Source organism: Crassostrea angulata, chromosome 2, assembly GCF_025612915.1.
Source record: "Crassostrea angulata isolate pt1a10 chromosome 2, ASM2561291v2, whole genome shotgun sequence".
NCBI lineage: Eukaryota > Metazoa > Mollusca > Bivalvia > Ostreida > Ostreidae > Magallana > Magallana angulata.
Window position 1 is genome coordinate 68,144,500 of NC_069112.1, and position 23,235 is coordinate 68,167,734.

The 23,235-nt window shown below is 33.7% G+C and overlaps 1 pseudogene; it reads left to right on the forward strand.

The window, feature by feature from the left end:
• Positions 1 to 29: 29 nt before the first annotated feature.
• Positions 30 to 2,128, forward strand: LOC128173566 (uncharacterized; annotated as a pseudogene).
• Positions 2,129 to 23,235: the final 21,107 nt, after the last annotated feature.

The window sequence follows — 23,235 nt, forward strand, 5'->3', positions numbered from 1 at the left end:
TTAATACCAGAATTCTGCCATAAAGCTGGATGTACCTCAAACCTCATCTACATCGTCTTCTTGTAGTGGTCCAGATGAAGATACGGTTATTGTGGGAAAAAGAGAAAGAAAATTATATTTCGGCTAGCATATCTTTGTTAATACTTGTATATGTGGTTTTGAGGTAATAAACTAAACTAAACTTAACATGGACAGAGGCATGGGTACCATGAAGGAATAGCTTGTCTATTGTTTTTATCAACAGTTTTCAGCGTGAACACGAGGAAGCAACACAAAGTTGTTCTATCAACATTTTGTCTACTGCTGCAGATTTCATATATGTCACAACATCAGGCCTGGGGGCCATAAAAGTTAGACGAGCTCACTTTCGATCTCAGTCTCACTTTTCCACTCTATCTTCCTTTGATAAAAGTGAGACTTAGATCAAAAGTGAGCTTGTCTAACTTTTATGGCCCCCAGGCCAGGATCTGTGGTATCCAAATCCACAAGAATTCAAAATGTTTGTTTTTGTTGTTGTTTTCTTTATTGGGGGGGGGGGCACCTCAAACCAATATAAGAAAATGGTTCCTTTAACTATAAATGCATGAAAAAATAATACCAGCAATGTTATTGTTTTTAGAGTGGACTTGAGGAAACTGGCTTAGCTGCAACAATAATGAACCCAGCACCATCCACCTCAATCATCAACTTGAATCCAGAAAAAAATGTAAGAGTTTATGTTTGAAATTAATTTACGTAGATGTTATAAATAATATAACATATTATCAAGTAATCATAATATAGTGTTTTTTGAACTAAATGCATTACATGTATTTAATTTTTTTAATAATACTCCCTATACCTCATCAAAGAGAAAGACAATCTTGCCTGTCCATTTATCTTCTATAAGGAGATCCCCTAGATTGATGGAGAAAAATGTAAGTCTTAATTCAATAAATAAATCAATTTATTTCTATAAGTTTAAAGAGACACCTTACATTGAAAACTTATACACACATTATGTACTCAAATTTAAGGCTTCAAGACTGGACACTTTGAATCGAAGAAATGCCATTCAAACATTGGTACCAATTCAACTCCAGAAAAAGCAAGACACAACCTCGATTTTGTAATTGGGAGCAATCCACCATCTTCAGCTACATTCCAACACCAGCTAAGCAACCCTTATGAAAGCTTCACAGAAATGCATACTGGTATACAGATACCGTCAAAATCCATTATAAAAACAGCCGATGTCAGAAATACTCAAAGCAGTAATAAGATCCAAACTAAACAATATGATTCTGGGGAAATCAAAATTCAGTTTGCAATGAAAATAATATGATCTGCAACATTTTAATACCTTACATTGTCAGATGCTTTGACCAAATACTTGAATATAAATGTACTGAGAAGATTGTTTTGTTTTTTTTTAGTTTAAGGTTAGCAAGATATGATAAATCTTGATTGTCATAGTTTCCTTATATTTTCAATACTTGTGATTGAGGGTTGAATGACTTATTTTTACATCATTTAGTATTTACGTATCATTAATAAATGATAAAACACAGAATATTAGGCATTCATTTTTGGTTTAAGGGAGGGTTTGTATTTTAAAATGTTAAGTTAAGAAAATTTAATGTAGAAGATGTTTAATACAAATAACATGTAATTGATTTTTAAGGTCTTCCGTTTTCCAACGGAAGAGCTTATTGTTTTCGTTCGGTTTCTTTTTCCCTATTATTATTTTTTTTCTTACAAAATTTGTGCAGGCGATTTCTCGGAAATGGCTGAACCGATTTTCGTGAAACTTTCAGATCTAATAGATAATAATCCGAACTTAATATACATTTTTTTATTTTGATGATGTCATTTCCGTTCTTGAGAAAATGAGGTTTTAGCGATTTTCAGAGGGTCGGCTTGTCCAGGGATCTCCTCCTAAACGGTAAAAGATATTGAGTTCAAACTTTCAGGGATTGTAGACAAGAGATTGTAGATATGCAATTTGGCATTCATATTTGTCATGCTCAAAAGGCGTTAATGCTCGCCTGGTCCCGAAAATTGATACTAAAAAACGTCGTAATTTTTCATGGTTTTCTTAGTTTATCTCTTTTCTGAAAAATATTTTGTTAACACGTGTAATACAAACAAAGTTTATATTTACAAGACCTTTCATTTGATATCCAGAAAAAGGGGCTGGTCCCTAAAATTAGGGGACCAAAGGGCTCTAAAGTCTTTCATCTGTAGCCCGTTACTGAGGGACATTTTGTGAACAATTATAGAAGCAAATATGCTTCTCTTACAGTTATGTATTCAAGCAATGTAATTATTTTATCATGTGTTACGTTATTAGGGGTTTTTAGGGGCCGAAATTCCAGAAATTTGATCACCAATATCTCAGAAAGGAAAAATATTTTGAAATGCAGTGTAGAAGAAAAGATACTCAGAATGACGTACTAAATCATATGATGTTTTCAAAATTTCGTTAAACGGCCCCTATAAGGAGTTAAGGGATCACCCCCAAAATTTTATTTCCTGCATATCTCAAGAACGGTAACGAATACTAAACAGTTGTTGAACAAAATGTGTTGAGATTTAATTGACCTTTTATTTGATATCAAGAAAAAGGGGCAGGCCCCTCAAATTAGGGAACTAAAAGGCTCTAAAATCTTTCATCTGTAGCTCTTTACTGAGGGAAATTTAATGAAAGGCTATAGAAGCAAATATGTCTATCTTACAGTTATGTATCCAAGTAATGCAATGATTTATTCATGTGTTATGTAATAAGGATTTTTTAGGGATCAAGAGTCCATAAACTATGAACACCTTTATCTCAAAAAGGAAAATATTTTGAAATGCAGTATAGAAGAAAAGATGCTCAAAATGATGTACTTAACAAAATGTAACCTTCACAATTTAGTTCAGCAGATCTAATAAGGAGATAATTATAAGGGACTGGCCCCTAAAACTTTTTTTCTCAGATATCTCAAGAACGGTGACACATTTCTAAACACTTGTTGAACAGAGCTCTTATCCCTAAAACAAAATAGTATCTGGCCCTTAGAATGTAGACCCTGTTATTCTATTCTAAATCATGTTTAGCTGTTAAATAGCAAAATCAAGATCGAACATATATTTCAAATTCTAAAATCAGACGGAAGACCTCCTCGTTGCTCGCAACGAGATCGTGTCTAGTTTTTTCTGTTTTTGTGTGGTGGACATATATTTATATAGAGATCTTTTCCTTTCATCAGCCAAGAGAGCAATACTTTGTATTCAAAAACATGCACTTCAAGCTTTTTTATCAAAAGAGTTGTATGTTCATTTCAAAGTCAACTAGTAAACTAATTGTTCATGGAACAATTAGGAGGTCTTTACACCATTCATTTACCCTCTTGTTTTGTTCAAATCTTTTGCGGGAAATCTGTAAATTAAAATAAAATGGTTCCGCATAGCGGTATCTATCCGGAAACACTTAGATTCGTAGGCAAGATTGTTGCCACTACACTACGTCGCTTGTTACTGGATAGAAGGTAAAACTTGTTGAGTTGTGTAGTCAATTGGATGATGATAGAAAGAAGTGATTGAGCGTTCTTCTGTCCATCTGCAGTTGATACGCAATGTTGGGAAACCTTTAGAAAAGATAGGCGCCTAGTGATTGGTGGAGAGAACAGTATTTGTTCATCAGTTTATTAATAAAAATCAGTGCCGCTTGTAAACAATGTGGCCGGATAGCGTTAGCTAAGAAATGAACAGGCCAGGTCAAACTCTGGTCGCGAGCGGCTATTTGAAGGTTTTGAAATGTCACTTTGTGTTAACTGAGGCGCATTCTCCTAAATTCATATTGAAATCGTGGTCTGGGAAGGAAGAGTCATCCTTCGTGGATCTTGAACAGGTTGCTGATACATGTAAATATGCAAACGCCGATGTTCAGTGAAATTTGAGGACAAAGGATAGACAGAAAATGGAAATTTAATTCGTATAAAATCGGGAAATGAATACTTGTGGGTTTTAATGCTCGTGTGTTCATCAGATGCTATCCCAGTTGTGGATTAAAGTGAAAAGAAGACACACACACGCAGTACAAGCTTTTATTTACATTCGAAAGACAGGACATGGTAAAATTTCTCATGCAAGAATTAGAGTTGTCGGCCTTTAGCCGTAAACATTTCTTGTTTGACATTTTTAAATCAAACAAAAACACAACCAAAAATCACCATTTTTTGACATTGCAACTGGTATTAACAGAATTAATTATATAATTTTAACTGTTAGTTCTTTAGCATTAATATTGTTATTTTTATTCAATAGGAAACATTTTAATGCTTGCAAAAGAAATAAGAACTACAATTCAAAACCAAAACATATAAAGCAGTATCACCTTGAACCTATTTACAAAAATAAAGAATTTGATGAGGATGAGGATGAAACTCTATTCAATGTATAATGTTAGATATCATTTTATATTACATCACGGCTTGATTATATATTTTGATTTTTTTTTTAAAAATAGGTTTCTTAATTGGGCTATAGCCGTCACAAGTATTGTCCTTATCTATGTGTTAAGGACGTTATTACGTATATTGAGTCGATGCTGCCCTGAGTTGAACCTTCAAGACTAAAAATGAAACACATCCATTATCTAATATAATATCTCCTTCATTATTTACAACCTCCACCCCGACTACACCATTTCCTCCCCAGTCACGACAAGAACAGCCACAGCATTTTTGGCGAAAAAATCCTAAAGATCTGGTCTACAAAATCATGAATTCAGTTTTCCTTTCAGGTGTGTGGGAGTAAAGAAGATAATTTTTAAACATTATATGCATTAACACCTATACATTCAAAAGAGGGTGTGTTTCTGATACATTCAAGCAAAGACTATGGTTTCAAACAGCAGACTCTAGATGGACATAAATGAATTACATGCAGTTCAACTCTTTGACGCTGTATTCATCTTAACAATTTTTTCACTTTGCAAAGAGATGAAGGAAACCAAAAATCTAAGGAAAGTTCCTACCAACAGACGTGTTTCTTTACAAGAAGAATACCATTTAGTTCAAATCATCAAATGCAGGATAAGTACCGTAGTCTATTATGTGAAATATTTCCTTTGAGGGATAGCAATAATGCCACTGAAGCTGATTTTTGTGATGTCGGTAAGCACCCTTTGGACACGGATTTAGGTAAGGGGTGGAAGTGAGGGGGTGTTTCAAAACTGGCCATTTTTTATCTTAGTGGATAAACGCAGTGTGAGCATAAAGGTATTTATGATTATCGAAATATCAAGCGAAAAATGTTGTTCAAATCATCGATTATAATCGAAAAAAAGTATTCTATTATCGCATTATAACTGATCGATTACTACCGGTTTCATTGCGATTAATCAATTGAATTTTCTTTCGCACTGTTTCAAAATGGCTGACAATTTTTTATCCATCCCAGAGGAAAAGGACGTTTCCGGGTTTGGACCCATTTAGGACTCAATCAATGTTGGACAGACCTAAAAGAAAAATCTGGACATAACTTTGAAATTTTGCTAATTATGCAGAAATGTATACGTTTTAAAATGTAAGTTCGTTGTGCACGCGTTGTGGAACTACTATGATAAGACCTGTTAAGTTGTTAAAAACGCTTGCAAGTAAATCAAGTTATTACCTATAAATTAAACAGAGCGTATTCCTACACAATCTTTTAACCTCTTGCCAAAAAAAAAAACATTTTGAGGATTACGTTTACCCAGCAGTTAAGATAAAGAGAGATAAAGAGAGCCGATTCGTTCGATGGACTTGTTTGTTTTCTAACTTGAAATTCAGAAATTTAAAAAAAACTTAAAAAGTGATAAAATAAACAGTATAATTATTGTGAGATAATACATAAATTAATAAAATCATGCACATGTTGGTCCAAATTCTACATGTTAATTTTTCTGCACACTCTATCTTTCTCACTCTGACATGGTAGATGATTATGGTAGATGATTTTTAATTTTACATATATATGTATAGTCAGAGCAATTCAAAGCTTTCAATTTCAAGTGTATCATAAGCTGGAAGAAGTGAGTGAGGCTGTTGCACATATCGATAACAGGATCAGAAAGAAAGAAAGCCAACGAAAAACAACGCGACGATGAGTGCGATCCTAGCGAAAGTTAAAAGGCTAGAAGACCAGGATTTGGATACCGATCACGATAGACTTAAAGTGACACGACAAAGCTATAAAATCAGTATGACCACACAGTATGACACTGGACTATAGGTCCTTCGAAGCATCGATTATCGATTAATCGTGTCGTTTAACCTATGTAAACCTTATATCATTGGAGGGGATACAAAGGATAAGGTAGGTGCCTGTATGTACTACGAGTCTATAATTCACGACGTTTTCGCAGTCAGGAAAAGGTCGCACAGGTTGAGTACATGTAACGCGTGTTACGGCTAAATCATGAGCTAAGTTGTCTTCTGATGAACGAATATATATTTGGAAAGTGTTCAATTTTGAACCGGGTACATTTTGGAAAATATTTCTGCCGCTACCAACATATGCTACTGCTTGTTTTCGCTGCCATTCAGACATTTCTTAGGGATATTAGTGGTGTGTCCTTGGGGTACATGGAAGCAGCCAGCAATAATATTTTCAAGGACAGCAAGATCTACAGATGCAAATTAATTTTTCGCAATCGATATCATAAAAGACCGATTAATGGCGTTGAGTCGGCACAAGGATTATAATATAATAATTTAGACTAGTTAAATCATATATAGTTCTTTTAAAAGATTTTCTTTTTTAAATATTGTTCTATACTTCCAAAACTTAGAGTGCACTTAGAAGGAAACAGAGAAAATGTCATTTCTTATGTCTACCCTAAGACGCTCTATTGCCTATTTTTGAAGTTGAAACAAATTATTGCAAAGGACAACCAATCCGTATAATTGAATTTTTGCAAAATTATTAATGGTCTGAAAGTTTCCCTGCGTTATCTCATAAGTGAATCCATATAATTGAGTTTTTGCAAAATTATAAATGGTCTGAACGTTTCCCTGCGTTATCTCATAAGTGATGTTTGCAAGGTTATGGGAGCACATTACCTATTGATGAAAGAGGGCAAAAAAGCAGAAGATGTGGCAAAATTCATCGCTGTTTTACAGCTGATTTGGCCTTCATGAATCAGTAGTAAAAAAGATACAGTCAGATTTAAGAAGACCAGTTAGACTGCCAAGTGAAAAAGAAACAGAGAAATTAAGAGATTGAACAAAGGAAATTATTGACAGACTTTCCATAGATATGCATAGGACTCTTTGGCTATACAGAATATAACCAGCTACGAGATGCTGCTGTTTGTAGATTAACACTGTTTAATGTCGGGCGAGGAGGTGAGTATATTGACAATAATGGACAACAGAATGAGCTTCTAAGCTATAGTGTTTCTGACAAGTCTGCTCCCATGTTGGCCATTTTGTCAGGCCAAAAAAAGCCTAGCAAAATTGTAAAAGGAAAACCCCTCCTTGAAAGAAACTTCATCAGCAAAGGAAGAACAATTTCTATTTCGTCCAAGACATTCATCAAGGCCAGACCTAACCTAGAAATTCAGTTCGTTAATAAGTTGTTAAATATTGTAAAATCTAAAAATGTTATTTCAATCTATTTTTGAACAAACTATTTTAAAGCCAGTTGTTTAATGTATATTATAGCTGAATGATTAAAACTGTCATAATACATATATCAGTTTTAAGACATATGTATGTGTATTAATTAATTTACAACCATTTTAGATGCATCTCTATTTTAGCACCTATGGTGCTTTGTGATTTTTGGGCTCTTGCAAATTATTGTTTTTTTCTTTTATTTGTTTTTACACCTGAGCTGAAAGATCAAGTGAGCGAGCTTTTCTGATCACATTTTGTCAATCTTCCGTTTGTCTGTCTGTGAAATTTCACATTTCCCCCCAAGCCCCAACATTGTTAACCAAATATATGTTGGTTCATTTGGCAGATAAAGGAAAAAATTTATGTTGATTTTACTGGACTTGATTATTTAAAAAAATTTGGGTCAGAGTAGTAGGCCATTGTTGCTCAGCTGAGCGATATGGCCCCTGGGTCTCTTGTTTCTACTGCTGGATGCATTCTTAACCATTGATTTATTTTCAAGGATAATTATATAAATAACAAGTACATAGATATTAAGAAAGTAAAGATGAACTTCTTTAGTTTTTCAAAGATGTATATGATACAAGGTTTTACAATATTGGAGAATTTGGTGTTTTTTAAATTGATGATTCTAGAAATTCTTATACAAAAAACCTGAAAAGGAGACATGCAACCTTAAAGGCCTTCTTGGCATAGAGTGGACATTAGAGACCATAGGGGAAAGGAATTTTTTAAACTTTGTTGCATCAAACTCGAGGATGAAAAGGATAATTAATAATCTTCATATCATTTGAAAACATTTTCCCAGCCATGCTTGTCTATCAAAATATTGGTTTTTATATTCTTTGAAATATTGTTTTGTGGTATAATTGGAACCATTTTGTCTGTCCACCTTGCTCTTTGTCAGTCTTTCTGAGTAGTCATTATTTTTATAGGGCATATTTTTTCAAGTGATAAAAACAGCTTTTTATATGATATTTGATGAAGTTGTATGCCTGCCATTTTTTGAATTTCTTAAAGGTTTGGTCACATGGTAAAAATTTTCATCCGACTGTCAATCAACTTGCTCAGGTAAGTCGAATGGAGTTGATTGGTAGAGTGGTCACATGATCAGATTTAACAATTGATTTATGATGTAATTGAGCAAGTGCTTGGACTCTGGTTGCAGGAAAAGTATTTGTGATGTCATGATTTTCACCACAAAATGGATTGAAAATAGGACGCTTTAAGATTTTCAATTGACTTTCGGATTTTGTTTTCATCTTGGATGGTCACATGGTGCGATTTTAGTTGAAAACAAATTGATTGAGAAAAACGGATGGAAAATTGGACAGTGTTACATCACGTTAAGAGTTTCTTTGGCAAAGCCATGAACGTTTCAATGATGCTTATTACAATATATGTATTTTGAGCCTACTGACTTCCTCAAAGTTAATGTTAAAAAGAAATAAGGAGTCATTCTTGAGTTGTATGAGGTGATCAAATATGGTCAGGGTGATCAAATCCAATAAAGCCCAAGAAGCTTTATAGTAGATCTTATCAAGCCCAACAATAGAAATTAACTTTAATGGAATTGTTGTGCCTTAACTTTAAACTTAGTAATTTTGATTTTATTCAGAGGCCCAGAGATTGCCTAGAAGTTTCTTCGGAACAGACTACCAGAGACTGCCAAGAAAGTTCTTCAGAACAGACACCCAAAGACTACCAAGAAGTTTCTTCAGAACAGACACCCAGAAACTACCAAGAAGTTTTTTCAGAACAGACACCCAGAGACTACCAAGAAGTTTTTTCAGAACAGACACTAATGATACCACAGTAGTTTGCTTTTCATAATGAGAAAACAAATTTTGTACTTGAACTTTTATTTCTGTAAAGATAAGATGACCATGGAAATGTATTCTTCATTTGGGAGTTTTATAAAGACAGATCTGTTTACAATTACAAACAAATTATTTTCTTATTTGTATTAAAATTGTCACAATAATTGAAAACCCTTTCTCAAAAATTACCACAATCTAACTTTATTCCCAAAAATATTCCTAATTACCAATGATCATTTACATACTTTCACCTTTAATGCATCTAGATTTCCAACTTCCTCACAATTATTGCCTCCAAAAGGAGAATAGTACGTCTGTCAGATGAAACTAGAGAAATAGAATTAAAACTCTGGTGTGACGACGCAAATATGATTCATGCATCAAACAAGACAGTAATCAACACATGTGTCTGTGTTGATATTTACATGAGCAAACTTTCCTTGAACACAACCATGTCTTCTATAATCCAGGTATTCTCAACACCTTCTAGATTCCATTGTCTTGTTCTTACTTTTCTTTTGATACTGTAAACATTATAATATATCTTTAAAATTTTGCAAAGGTAGAATGAATCAATTACCTAATGAAACATTAAATTACAATAAAACTTGTCTAATCCAGCGGAAGATGGTTCTGAAAAATTAGGCCGGATTAGCCAACATCCGGTTTGGAGGACATTATAGCAAATTAATATAAGTATTTAATGCAGTAGGTCTTGGTCTATTCTTACGTCGTTTTCAATTTTTCTGAAATATATTAGACCTCTTTGATAATGATTACAGTGCCGATTTCATTTTCATTTTTTTATTTGGAAAATAAGAATTGCTTAACGAAATAAATACACAGCAAATACCTTTTCGATAAAATCAATGTAAGTTATAAATTTTCCAGCAGCCGAATGACCTGAGAAGTCCGACACGGGACAAGTGCATGATTCATAAAAAGAAACATTGACCACGCGACAAGTCAACAGGTGGCTGGTTACATAATGACGAAAACTGTTTTAATGCAGGGAACAATTGATGAATATTTAAATGCAAGGGAATTTAAGAAAGAATGGAGCATTAAGTGTTACCATACAACAAGCATTACAAACGATATCGGCAGTCTTACTCGTGCGGTATTCACAATCATGGTCTGAAATAAAAAAAAAACTTGGGATGAAGTATTATATGCAAAACCTTTTTAATCTAATTTTGGCTTTAACAATATAAATAGAATTAATGGTATAAACTGAAATGTTTTAGTTTTAGATTTATATTCTCAGTTGTTTAAATCAATAGCAACGACAGGAAAATTCGTCGATAATATAGGCGACATCTCCGTCATTGCTGTTGTCTGAAAATAAAACAAGATATCTGTGAGCCAATGCTCACTAGTGATACCCCCGCTCTGATGTGAATATGCAAAATAAGCAAAGTCGACATTAAACAGAAAGCTGGCATCCGATTGGTACAGAAATGTATCCCATATATATCCCACAAATATATGGCATGCCTAAACAAATAGTGTGTTAAAATTTCAAGCATCTGCGAAAAATAATTGCTGAGAAATCTGAAGAAAATTTGTTTGAAAATTTTGGCTAAAATAAACAAAGTACTCATTTAACAGGAAGTTGACGTCCGATTGGTACAAAAAAATATCCCACGATATGGCATGCCTTAACAAACACTGTGTAAAAACTTCAAGCATCTGTGATAAATACCTGCTGAGAAATCTTTGACGAAAATTTGTTTGAGAATTTTGGCTAAAAATAACAAAGTCATTATTAAACAGGAAGTTGACGTCCGATTGATACAAAAATAAACCCCAAAATATGGCATGTCTAAACAAATAGTGTATTAAAATTTCAAGCATCTGCGATAAATAGTTGCTGAGAAATCTTTGACGGAAATTTATTTGACAATTTTGGCTAAAATAAACAAAGTACTAATTAAACAGGAAGTTGACGTCCGATTGGTACAAAAATCCAACGATAGAGCATGCTTATACAAATACTGTGTAAAAATTTCAAGCATCTGCGATAAACAGTTGCTGAGAATTCTTTGACAAAAATTTGTTTGAAATTTTTGGCTAAAAATAAACAAAGTCGTCATTTAACAGGAAATTGACGTCCGATTGGTACAAAAATATATCCCACGATATGGTTTGCCTATACATATACTGTGTTAAATTTTCAAGCATCTGCGATAAACAGTTGCTGAGAATTCTTTGACAAAAATTTGTTTGAAAATTTTGGCTAAAAATAAACACAGTCGTCATTTAACAGGAAGTTGACGTCTGATTGGTACAAAAATATATCCCACGACATGGCATGCCTATACAAATATTGTGTAAAAATTTCAAGCATCTGCGATAAATAGTTGCTGAGAGATCTTTGACAAAAATTTGTTTGAAAATTTTGGCTAAAAATAAACACAGTCGTCATTTAACAGGAAGTTGACGTCTGATCGGTACAAAAATATATCCCACGATCTGGCATGCCTTAACAAACACTGTGTAAAAATTTCAAGCATCTGCGATAAATAGTTGCCGAGATAAATGCGACAGAAATTTTTGTTACGGACGGACAGACAGACAGACACAAGGGTAAAACAGTATACCCCCTCTCCTTCGGAGCGGGGGTAAAAAAAAATTGTTCAAATCCATCACACACAATTGATTAACATCAACATATTTTTCAAGTATAGAAAGGATGGAGGGAATATGTTTGCACCCGCCTGGAAATTTCTATTCTAATAAATTAACGAAAAAAAACAACCTTCGCGGGAAAAAAATCTAAGTCGAAGACAATATCTAAAGTCTACCAGAAGTGATTACCGAGTTCGAATTTTCAGTTACAAACAATTTTTGAAACGGAAATTTTTTGGATGCGGTTAAGAAAACAAATTATACAGGATATTTCTACAACATTTACAATATTTCTAACAGTTTACAGGAAATTATTTAATTTACGACAGAGGTTATGTACCAAACGAGTGGCGGGTGGATGATAGGAGTCTTTTAACCTATAATAAAAAATATAGGCGACCTCATCCAGTCATAAAAGTTACATCTGAAAAAAATTCAACGCAAAGAATATGTGTCAAGATACTTATAATACTTATAAAGCTGGCTGTTTACTCTCAATTTTTTCAATTGTTAAATATACCACTTAAACGAAGTGCTGGATTCCATGTTAGCGATTTCAGATATAAACTTACTAACTTTAGTAAAACCATTTTAACACAAATAATACAATTTTGTAAATCATGTACCATTGTATTTAATGGTCTGAGAGAGTAAACAAAAATAAAATAACTACCGCTTATATACAACGCCACATTGCAGCATTGTACGCATTTAAAATTTGTATAGAGGTGGTATCTCTACAACTCTACAAGTGATAACAAGAACGAGTTAACAAGTAGACGAGTGACTAATAGTTGATGAGTTGTACGTCAATTGAGATAAAAGTGATAAGAAGTAAACGGCGTATATATATATATGGTGTTTAACTCCGAAAATTATCCCAGTGTGTTAACGAGTCATTGCTCGTTCAGTTTAACGTTTAGCTCTGTTGGCATATTTTGTTAACTCGTACCTTAGTTTAGATATAATTTAATACAACACAGAGGCTGATATGATGGTGTACCTGTTTCTGGCGTAAAGCACAGTCGGCCTTAAACTGAATCTAAGTGTTATGGCAGTATGTCTCACAGTCATCAGAAGTAACAAAACTAAAGTAACACAGTACTGACGAAGTTTTTCATATACGTACATTTGCAGGGCAAATGTTGCGCCGCACCGGGCGGTCTTACAGACAACCTTTCATGATTTCAGTTTCCATGATATTTGTTCCTCACATTTTGAAAAAAAAGATGCCGAATTTCAAGTCTACCGTTTATTTACAAATCACAAATCTATAAAATCCGAATAAGACATTTATCGTTTATACACGTTTATCCAATCATAGGCAAAACTAGAGCAGAGCTCGTGGCAAAGCCACGAGTAGGTCTTCCGTTGTTGCTGCGAGATGAAAATTTATGTGATTTGGTGTCAAACGATGACATTATAATGACTAATGACTAAAATTTCACTTCTGCTTTTGTTATAAAAACGTGCTGCGATTGAAAGCCTGTATAAAGACAAGAAGAAAATGTTTTAGGAAAACTATTTGTCGAACACAGTTTGTGTAATTGTTTTGAAAACTCTTTAAGGCCCTGTCACACAAAGTTGCGTTCCCAGGGCGTGTTCACGGCGTTGTAAAATTCATGGAATCGCCGTAGGATCGCAAGGAAAATTCAGAAAGGCGTTCTTACAGAGCTCCCAACTACGTTTCCACAGAGTTCTACTTGGCAATTGACTGCCCTCTCGCTGGGTATCCGCCGAGCGCTCATGACGTGCGAGGAGTTTTTACCGCGCATCCACAGCGTGCTCTGCGCGCTGACTGCGTGCACATGCGCTGTTGGAGACTTTACGGCGCTGTCATGGCGACCTTTCTCCACTTCTTAGGTGTGTTAATCGGAACGCAGAGCCACGGCGCGTACTTTGTGCATGTTCTAAGTGTGCGCCGTCGCATGGCGTTCTAAAATGTTCTAGGCTAGGATATCCCACCGCGGCAAACGAAGATGCTGTTGAGTTGTTACGGCGCTGTAGAAGACTTTAGTTCGTTTACCATGGCGTTTTACATTATTCAATTACGCAGCGGGATCGCTGTGAGGATGCAGCTCTAGTGTGACAGGGGTTTAAACAATGAAAAGTTTTCTCTTCTTTATCATAAAGATATATCAAAAAACTACGTACATGTCACAAGCAATATTTGCCTTCTCTATTTATCTTGTATTTTAATAGATTGGGTAATCATTGTTGACCTAAAATTAGAATTCCACTGGCTGTAGCTAACCTTGTAAGTAAATTAAGTTGCATGACATCCTCATACCACACAACTTCAATAAAACTTTTTTTTTTAAATCAATTTTCATATAATTAGCAATAAAGAAAATCCCCAAGAACACATGTCCATCTCACTGAAGTGTAACTTTGAGAAGCGCATATATTTTTTGGAGGCAGATATGTCGCTATATTATAGTCTGTAAGTCAAGTAAACTAATCTGTCCTAACTTGCAATACTTTGATGATTTCTATGGCGACCACCTGCATAGCATAATGTAGTCGTATTTCATAACATCTTATCCCAAGAAAAAATTACATTTGACTTAAAACTTTTAATTATAATATATATTATTCTGTTCATAACTATATATAATAGAAGTTTAGAGTGTTCGACATGTTAATTTATTAAAGCCATGTTCTCAGATTACGATCCCGCACCTTTAATGTGAAAATTCTTGTTGTTTGATAATTGACCACTTTGAAGAAAGCACCCTTCGAACTGTTGATTAATTACATAACAATTGATGATCTGCAGCCATAAATAAGCTGGGGCTATATATGTTCTGAGCTGTTTGCGCTGTTCAAAGTGACACAAGATTTTCGGTAGCACGTGGCGATTGATTTTACGCAATAAAGAAAGTTGAAATTTACAAAGACTGACCGAATAAAAAACGGGTGGGAAAGAGAAACACGCGCAGGAGAAAATGTTACACATAAGAAGAAGTCACTATCAAATGATTTTCGACGGATCTGGAATAAAAAAAAAAGCACTTGGCAGCGGGGCGGTGGGAGGGCAACACAGAAATAAGTTCGTTTTCACAATGAAACTTACGACCATGTAGAAACACTACAGAAGTTATTAATATGTGACCGATAGAATCTAAACAAAACTTGTTTCAAAACTAATGTGAATATTCTTAAAAATTATCACCGAATGCCTTAATTCAGGGCATTCTTTTATCGTGTCAGCACCTACCGCAAACATGGCACTTTGTTCATAATTTGATTTGATTTTTTAAATTACCTTGTACGCTGTCGTATAAATCAATGCTAAATCAACTGTACGAGTAAAATAAAATTATCTGTTCATCTGAAACCAATATAATAGTTTAAAACATAATAAAAAATAGTTGCGTTCGTACAAAATACCAAACATGCACCGCGGGATCTCCTCGGCCATGTGCGAGGGATGATCATTATTTAAAGGTTTTAATATTTTGTGTTGTTGTTTTTTTGTTGTTGATTGAAAACATTATTTGTACAGTTTTTAAAACATTTAAGACTTACAAACCAACCATTCAAATATGTCTCATGAGTATTTCCGATTTGGAGTAATATCGCTTTTATTAATTTTCAGAACGACTTTTTAACTTACTCTCCAATGTTTAATTTAACTGAATACAAAATGAACAAACTTTTATAACATAAAATTAAAACAGTGTACAGTGTATTAACGGCTATATAAACTCAAACACGTTCATATTCAAGTGTGCGGGTGCGAATCTTGTGTATTAGATAACCGTTCACCGCTAGGTAGTGCAGCCGTGGATGATTTCCTCGGCTGCGGGCGAAGGATAGATTACATAAAGGATTAACGCATACACACGCACAGCTCAGAACCTAGGAAGATTTGAAAAGTTTGCAATTTAATGACTAAATTCTATCAAATAGAAATTATTTTTTTTACTTAAAACCCACAATTGATATATATGTCTGATATTGCATTAGATTGAGAATGGCATTGCTTTTATTAATTAACTGAACGATTTCTTAATTGACACCCTATCGTTTAATCCAATTGAAGAATAAACCTTTATGTGTAATCAAAACTGAAATAATTCTTCAGTTCGCAGCTAAATTAACTCATATATTGGAGACGCAACTCTCATGTATAAGATAACCGCTGACCGCTAGGTAGTCCAGCCGCGACCATGGTGACCGATTTTCTCGCCGGTGGGCGAGGGATAGCTTACGTAATAATACACATCTCTGATTCAAGGTGGATTTAAAATGCATGCAGTATGATAACTAAAATGTAATGCATAGAATTTTTTTTCAATAAGTATTTTGTGTTTTACTAGAAAAGAAAAAGAATGTTTTGTTTTTCAATTCTCGTCTTTAAGGATTGTGCACTATAAGAACTAAACAACAATGACTTTAACTTCTCTAAAAAAAAAAAAAGAAGCATGTGTTCTAATTTTTTTCTCATGAATTAAAGCCTCCTGTATAAACCATCATACTGTCTGTGGTAACTTTTCGCCAGTTTTACGCGCAAAGACTTTCGTTAACTTCCCAAATGAAAGCAGGTACATGTTAACATGTAAAGCTTTTTACACTCATACTACACAAATCACTTACAAAATAAAATTGTAACGACCTTTATGAGATCCCAACAAACAACTTTTCCAGCGACAGCAATATCGAAATCCTAACCGTTTTTGATTTATTAAGCAAAATCTTTTTAGGGCTGCTGGCCCTTAATTTAAGGGGCCAGCCCTTTTTTATTGGTGTCAAATGAAAACCCTTAATATGATGCACAACTTTTGTTCTATATGTATTTAGGAAATATTTCAAACTAAAAAGTTACGAAGCTAAAACATGAGAAAAATTTTGCTATTTTTAAAACATAATTTTCGATTGATTAATTCGAGTGGAATATTTGGAAGAAAATAAAATCCAAAAATCAGAGGACAATATTCAAAGTGTCAATAATAAAGATTTTTAACTATAAATTATTTGCTACGGACCATTTCGGAGCCTTTGTCTGGAAACTAACGCCCCTAAAATTTTAGAAAAAGGGGAATAACTCAAAACCGGAAGTTGCGATTTCAATTTTTTTTGTGCTCTAGAAACCTTATTCAATTTACAATATACCGTAAAAATTTGAATGAAATCAGATGACAAACAAAAAAGTTATTGAGGATTTAAAAAGTCTAGAAGAAGAAAAATAATAATGAAGAAGAACCATCAGAATCAGTACAAGGTCTTCCGTTGGAAACGGAAGACCTTAATTAATAATCCAAGTGCTAGGTAAGTCATATCTAACTTAAAGTAAGTTCTGACTATTTGTCTAAGTAAGTGACCGTGTAACTAGCTTTTGTCGCGCTATATATACCAAAGATCTGCTCCTGACGATCAAGAGCACATTTAAAGATCCTTGCAATCAGGAGTCAACACATTGAACACAATGGTCAATGTGGAGTCAGCAGGGGATGAGATAAGATGGGCGATTAAAACACGGGTGCTGGTCACTTTGCCCCAAAGCCAAAGCGCTCCATGCACGAGCGCCCAAATTTTTTTTTGGAACGCCCCAAGTACAGAAGTTGTATTTTAGTCGAAATATATATTTAAATTATTTGGTTTTAAGTAACTATCAATTATTTCCGTAAAAATTCAAGTTGGGGGGGGGGGGGGGGACTAAATTATTCAAAGGAACTCGATCCAGAGCAGTTTACAAGTCCACTAATATTATACTCTTTTTTAAGGACTTTAAGTTTATAAATTCTTTCAACATTTAATGCAATTCTTAAATATGGATTTTATTTAAGGTTAATTATATTTTATAATTTGTAGCGTTAGTGTCTTTATTCTCCGTTTGTGATTTGCTATGATTTTAATTATGGTATTGACGTACTTATTTGTATTTTCATAATTTGAAGTGTGTGTTTGTGGTTTTATATTTATATTTTAAAATTCACAATAAACTGTTAATAGTATGTTTATTACAATAATAAAATATGAATACTTTAAACATGATCGCAACATATAATTATGTACATCACAGTGTTTTCAACAAATGCAAGTTCAATGTCTACACAACACACGTGAAAATCTACACTGAAATTTCTTCATCCCGGGTACTTTCCCAGTTCCTTTGGTGTTGAGATGAACTTTGTCCGCATCGTAATGTTCTGGGAAATGAATGTCACTAAATGTCACAAAGAATCGTCCGTATTTCTTTCTTAGTTGTTTGTTGATAACTTTTCCTTTCTTGTCAAAAATTTCTTTTGTCAGTCCTGGAGGTTTTGAAAATTGTCCTCTTGTAATGATTTCGCTGATATACACGTTCTTATGACCATTTTCAGAAAGAATAGACACTACATTAACGATATCCTCGAAAGTCTGTCGTGGACTGGAATTAACACTGGTGTCGTTTCCACCTAGGCACACAAACACTGTTTCTGGATGAAAGTCCATCAATTCACACAAAACCCTCTGAATTACACTATCTGCTCTCATTTCTCCAACACCATAAAAGCGACATTCGCCAGATATACCCAAAAAAACATCACAAAATCTACCAAGTCTTTTAACGTAGCTATCTCCAAGTAGCGCTGTCTTTGACATACTGATGCTTTATGTAAAACTATTGCAATATAACGCTCTTTAAATAAGGAAATCGTGAACAATTACATCGTATTTATACGTCATCTAAAATATATGACATATACTCATTCATTTAATTAAGTGAACATAAATCAAATTATAGAAAAAGAGCCATAATCTTCTATGATCTGTAGCTTCAGTTAATTACTTCGCGAACAATTATAAATAATTGTATGGAATATGAGAATAAATGAAATGAATGAGCCAAACCTTATATATATTTATGAAGGTGAGGTGAATCACTTAAAAATGTTTTTTTTTTCAAATAGGTAACATCAAAGCAACATGCGATGTCCTGTGACGTACCACAGTCTCCTGAGTCCCTTTCATCTTCACCAACATCACCGCCAGTTTCTCCAATCCAACTTTCACCAAATGTTTTAAGATTTATAGCCTAAGTGTAGATAATGTGTGAACAATTAATTAATGAAGAATTTTATTAATGGAGATTACATATTAAACCGTTACAACTCCCCCTGCCTTAATATTCGACTCCGTTCAAATATAAAGATAGCGCGTAACAAAATCTTAAAAAACTAGCAACATATATACGAAAAACACGCAATAAAAACAAAAAAAATCACGTTATATGCTGACAATGCAAAACACAAAAATTGTTCAATAACTATTTAAACATATAATATGACATCATTTGAAAATGCAAATTAATTTCGAAGAAAAACAAAAACACATCTCAAATAAAAACATGTTACATCAGAAGCAATTATTTACATATTCCATATAAGTTAATATCGACATAGTATTAAACACATAGAAGAAGAAAAAAGTCATAAGCAAATTATGTATATCTAAATTATTTCGTCGCACAATTTTAATTCCACAATATTCGCATATATAATAATCCATGTATTTACATCTTGCCTGTTTTCTGCGTTATAAAATAGTGAATCTCAAAATACTTTTTCGGTCTTATTTGACGTCCTATGCGCGTTGTCTTGAAAACGGGAATTTGGGCGTTGTCAATACCAATTTCGTTGCCAAGAGCTCGTTCTGATTGGTGATCGGGTACTGTTTGATCCGGAACTTCAGGTCCAGCTGTATCGTCTGGTCGTAACTTCTGGTTTGTCTCGCCGTCGCCATGTAATTCTTCACCACCCGTCATGTTGTCATTATCATCGTCTCGATATAAATTATCATCTGCGGCTCCTGGAACACTTGTCTTGAACGGTTTTAAGCTATCTGCATGTACCACTATATAAGTATGTATATATACTGTATATTATTAATATAAAAATACAAATTGTCATATTTTATAAAAATATGTACAATATCATTTCTTATAGTCTTCTGTACCACAAATCAACAGACCAACCCGATAACGAACCTGGCTGTAATAATACTAAAAACCCTGTCGATTAAATTTTCAACGCAATGCTTGACACTGTTTTCCAGAACTTTTTTGTTTGTTAGAAAGAAAAAAAAGTAATGGTACAAGTAATGCACGATACACACAATTTCCTCGTTTATTCAATACACACTAAACAGTTGAAAAGCCGAACCATATTGTGATAATACAATAAATCCCGATTAAACTCGCAACATAATACTTGCCACAATTTTACAGAACTAATTTGTTAAGAGTTATACAAGTAATGATACAAGCAACGCATATTGCTGACCACATACTGGCCTCGTTTATTCAATACACACCGATCCTAATAACAAACCTGAACATTAAAAAATTAATTTTCTCAACAAGTGTTTACCAGACGCTACAACAGTGGCAACTCAATCTGTTGTTTGACATTTGGCTGTTTAGCAATTTTCATACTATTTTATTATTTCTCAAACGCATAACGAAATAAGTGTAAAAACTGAAGCGGGGCAGACAGACTGACGGACGCAGAGGAAAGCCATAGATCCCTCCGATAAAACCGGTTTGGGACAAAAAAGTTTATATACATTGATATACATGCGTACCCCAAAACTAGGAGGCACATTCATCTAATCCATTTTTCATTCTCTTCTCTTTTTTTCAAATCTTTTAAGACTTCCTAGGATCTATGCTTGCTGTACTTCATGCAGCACAGTATTAAATTATTTTGCATCCAAGTGATGACACTTTATATATGTAAAGTTCACTAAAACATAGTCCATTGATAAGGGTTATTTATACAGAGTTCATGTACACAGAAACAGAGTACACTGATGACGCGTTTTTTATGCAGAGTTCATGTACACAGAAACAGGGTCCACTGATGACGCGTTATTTATGCAGAGTTCATGTACACAAAAACAGGGTCCACTGATGACGCGTTATTTATGCAGATTTCATGTACACAAAAACAGGGTCCAGTGATGACGCGTTATTTATGCAGATTTCATGTACACAAAAACAGGGTCCACTGATGACGCGTTATTTATGCAGAGTTCATGTACACAAAAACAGGGTCCACTGATGACGCGTTATTTATACAGAGTTCATGTACACAAAAACCGGGTCCACTGATGACGCGTTATTTATACCAGAGATCTGGTAAATTTATAATGAAAGCTTTTATAATCTCGTTCTACTATACAAGTACACGCGATCTGAAAACAGAGACACATAAAATCATCTTATCTAATCAATTAACATAATACTCAAAAATAAAATAAAATCATCTTATCTAATCAATTAACATAATACTCGAGAATTTACCATTTTGGGAATTGATTTTAATCAACTCTTCTATGCAGTTGGTAATCAGCAAGTGAAACAGTGTTTGGACCAAAGCTCAAATTATCACTGCTGACAAGACGCAGTAATTAGTAAAAAAAAAAAAAAAAACGAAAAGTTTGATTTAATGTATTTAGAAGCATAGTTTTTCAAAAAAAATGTTGTTTATAGAATTATCCTGAAGATAGCGTTTCAATGTAATCTTCTCCATTTCTAATTCAATTTCTAAATTCTGATCCGTTTTTGTTGGTTTCTCTTTTAATGGTGGATTTCTAGGTTGCCTAAAATGTTGAAATTGTTCCTCGACAAACTCATCCTCTGTAAATTCAATAAGTTTTTGTGTCGCAGCTCGGCTTGGCCTTCCAGTGTCTTGAACTAAACCTGTTTTCCCACAATAATAAGTACAATCCTCTTTTACAACCATCGTTACATGACTATGAGTAAAAAAATACCACCGCTGCCACCAAATTCTTTCATTAAAAACCGAACTACATCTAATGATTTCACATCATTTATTCCCCGAATGTAACAATGCAAAGTTGAACAAAGACTGACTAAATTGCTCAAACAGTATCTTTAAAAATAGAAATAAAATGTCATATTTCCAGAGACGGGATGCAGGTTATTACATGTTGAAATAAGAGTAATGTGCTTGGCCTTATTTTACAAACTGTGATTTAATTCGAACAAAATCTGGTAAGTCCCACGATTTGAGAGATAAGATGCGAAAGAAAGCGGGGAGAGCCGTCAAAGCAATAAGGTTAAAATTTACTCCTAACAGTGTCCTAAAATTTTAAAGTTCCTTTCTATTCCTAGAAAAATTGAAATTTAATAAACATTTAGAAGAGGATATATTAGAAGCTCTTCTAATGTGGTCTGGTAAATCATATAGGATGTACTTCTAACTTGTAGAAATTGAATTATATCTCACTGATACTTACAATATGAGTGTGAGCTGGATGACAATAACTTTGTACAAGAGACGTTTCAACTTGATTATATTTTAAGTGTTTAGCATCATTTTCTGAACAGTTTTCCCAAACAACATCAGAGTATTCAAAACCAGGTCAAAAGAAAGCAATATATCTCGTCAAGAGTTTTGTGATTAACTTTATATATAAGCATTCTAAGAATATTTCATGTAAATGATGCTTTATCATGGATAATGATGCCATTTTAAAACAATACAAGAGACATTTGTTCCCCCTTTTGTAAAAAAAAAAAATTCAAGTGCAAGGACTACCAGTTGTAGACTCTTCTTTTCATTTCCATTCAAACATTCAGTTTATGTCCATTTAATCATTTTAGGGCATTATAACATGCAAATGAACCATTCAAAAACCATTTATGCAAATAAGACAACAGTATTAAACATGGTTTTTATTTTAACCGTTAAATATCCATTTGAAAGCAATTTTACAGTTATTAAATGAATCCTCTCCATACAGTCTATATACTCTGTGATATTCACATTGTTGCTATGACACACAGACAGGTATACAGTTTACTTGGCCATCACCAGTTAGGGATTTTAGGTCCCTAAAATTTTAAAGTTTCACATCTTGTTCTGGATAATCGTTGTTCTCATTTTTGCAGTTACATATTCCCTTTCAGACACCATGCAAACAGGTACTCTGAAACTAAACATACGCGGCTATGTTAGGGAAACTCGTGCTTAAATAATGCATTTGTTTCTTCTTTTACATTCTTAATCTTTTATTCTTTATATTTGTGATCAAAATATGTATTATCTAATAAATATTTATTTTCTTCTGTTTTCACAGTTCAGCGCTCTTCGATCCTCAATCGGTTTACATTTGGTAAAGAAACAGAGCGGGCCTACATT